Source organism: Carica papaya, chromosome 3 (genome assembly GCF_054855325.1).
Source record: "Carica papaya isolate Zhongbai chromosome 3, ASM5485532v1, whole genome shotgun sequence".
Lineage (NCBI taxonomy): Eukaryota > Viridiplantae > Streptophyta > Magnoliopsida > Brassicales > Caricaceae > Carica > Carica papaya.
Window position 1 is genome coordinate 26050119 of NC_142311.1, and position 2839 is coordinate 26052957.

Below are 2839 nucleotides of genomic sequence, written 5' to 3' on the forward strand. Positions count from 1 at the left end.
CTATCTCAGCCTCTATTGCCTTTATCCAATAATGTGAAGTAACGACTAGATTTTATGTTTTGGGTTCTATTTCTTGGGAGGCAGCAAGTGTAAAGGACTTATGGGATTTATCAATGTTATTATATGACACAAAACAGGAAATAGAGTGAGGAGTTGATACATAGGAATTGATTGGGGACTTAAAGCCCTATAGATAATAGTCATGCAAAGGAGCTATTTTTTAAGTCTAGTAGATTTTCAACATAATGTATCAACATGAATAGGTTCATTACTAGAAGTGGAGATATCAAGTGATGTACTATAAGAAGTAATAATGGGTGAAGAATGAAAGGTATTAACAGAATTGATTTGTGTTGGAGACTCTTCATGGCGTGCGACATCTTGCTGTTCAACAGACAATCCTCATCACTACAATCTATTATGTGAGGTAGCAAAAGTGCATTTAAAGACTTATTTAATGTGGATATAAAAGGAAAATGAGTTTCAAAAAAGTCAACATCAAGAGAGACAAAAAGTTTTTAGGATTGTAAATCATATACTTTATACCCTTTTATGTATGAAGGGCATATAAGAAATATATATTTGAGGGCTTTGATGTCAAATTTGAATTTACTAGGAGAAGAATAGGAAGAAAAGTACAAACAACATAATACTTTTAAATGGTTATAGATGAGAACAGAATTGAACAGCAGCTCAAAAAGGGTTTTATTCTTGATGATTGGAGATGGTATATGATTGATGAGATAGACGACATGAAGCACACACTGCATCCAGAATTTTTGAGGCAAGCCTACTTGAATCCGTAAGAACCTTGTGACATTTAAGATGTGTTGATGTTTCTTTTCCACCACACCATTTTGTTGTGATATGTATGGATATGAACATTGATGTATTATTTCTTTTGTAACAAAGAGTTCAGATGTGCTAAACTCCTTCTCGTTGTCAATTTTAATACATTTTATCTTTAAATTAAATTTTTTTTCCACAAATGCAAAGAAATTTATGGTATGCTGTCTTGTTTAAGCTTTATTATGCATAAGGTATACTGTAATATCCCATATACTTGATGGGGTATAAGGGTATTTGATAATATAAATAGATACAAGTGCAATAAAAAAAATATGTGCATTAGAAACTTGAAATCCCTTACAACCAAAATATAGGATAAGTGTTTATACATCCAAGACCAACAAGGAGTCGTTGAATAGAAATACATAAACAAAAATTACTTAATTACAAAATTATTATTCATAAGAGTGCGGACAAAATAAGCATTCATAAATACTCTAGGGATCCGAAGAGGGGTCAAAGTAAGCTTCAAGGAGTACCATTGCATTCGACCCATCAATACCATCATCTGGGAGGTCCCAACATGAAAAGGGTGAGCTCCATGAAACTTAGTAAGGAAAACAATATTAAAACTACAATGCTAAGGTTTAAAAGGTTAATAACCTTAAGATAAACATTCTTACCCACTGAATGATATACCTTGGAGATCCATCGCGGAGAAAGACAGATTTAAACATTTAGAACACATTTGTTCTTTAAAAAAGTCCTTTTAAACATATCAGCAGAGCAACAATCCGTAGAGATAAGTAAAATCAGAAAATACTTTAAACATATTAAACAGAGAAACAATCCACGAAGATAGGCAAAATCATGTTTTCAGTTAAAAACTAGTTTAAACAACAATGCAATTGACGAACAAACACAACCTAAGAAATAACCATATGTTTACGTCTTTTACTATTCTTCGTGCGAAACCATTCTGACATGTATCTACTGAGGGTAGAGGGAATGACGCTATTTAATTTCATATCAGTACGTTTCAATGTGCCAACCCTCAGCACCTTACGATGTGTTAGACCATTATAAGGGTGGGATATATGACGATGACCGTAGGTCGCCATTGTGATCCCTACCTATAGTTTCGCGAATATGCTCTCGTTAAAGGGAACGCTCATTATTCACAGGGGTGGTTCACTAATATTTTCATATTCAGAGATAAAGACAGAAGTAGAAGCCCTTCAGAGATAGTATCTTAATAGATTTTTAATCCTTTTTCAATTCATATCAGTCTGCAATTCACATATGCAAACCTGTGAGTTCCTTCCCACTTACCTCGGCACAAAGCCCTTCACAACAGGATTCAATGAGTATAGAACAGATCAACACAATGAAATACGATAGTCCATATATCACATGCTTTAAAATTATATAAGATAACAAATAATATCATACATTATTTCAGTCCAGTTATGTAATATAAAAAGAGCACTTAGAGGTATAAGTAGAAATAAAAGATCCCTTACCGATACTTGGCGAGTAACCGGGCTTCTAGAAGTGGAATGGAAGGGTGTTTTGCATCTAGGACTCCTTCAGTGACTCCTACGGGCTTCTTCCTTACTTTCTCTCTCTAGAACTTCATTTTCTCTCCCTAGAATTTTACTTTCTTTCTATAAAAAGTGAAAATGGAATAGAGATGAAGTGTGGCAAATGAGGAAAAAGAGAGCCTTTAAATAGATATGGAGAAGGCTTGGATGTGCACCACATGGCAAGCATCCAAGTGGGTGGTTGAGAAGTGGGTGAAGAGTGGGTGACCGTGGGACTTGCAAAGCATGGAGGAGCATAGGGTGGGTATGGGGCTTCTCGTCTTTTCCAGTTTTCCTTTCTTTTCTTTTTTTTCTTTTTGTTTTTTCTCTTTTCTACCTCTTATTTTATTTTATTTTATTTTATCTTTTTAAAAATTCATAATTATAATTTAAAGATAAAATTAAATTTAAATATTTTAAATAAACAAATACCAAATTTAATAAAATAAAATATGATAAAAATTAAA

At 33.3% G+C, this 2839-nt stretch overlaps 1 long non-coding RNA gene across 1 annotated transcript; it reads right to left on the reverse strand.

Annotated features, from left to right (window-relative positions):
* Positions 1 to 1106: 1106 nt before the first annotated feature.
* LOC110825243 (uncharacterized) lies at positions 1107 to 2477 on the reverse strand. The gene is made up of 2 exons (XR_002541734.2): positions 2313 to 2477; positions 1107 to 1357 (listed from the first exon to the last, which is right to left on the reverse strand). It is a non-coding gene; the product is annotated as an uncharacterized LOC110825243 (long non-coding RNA).
* Between the last annotated feature and the right edge of the window lie 362 nt (positions 2478 to 2839).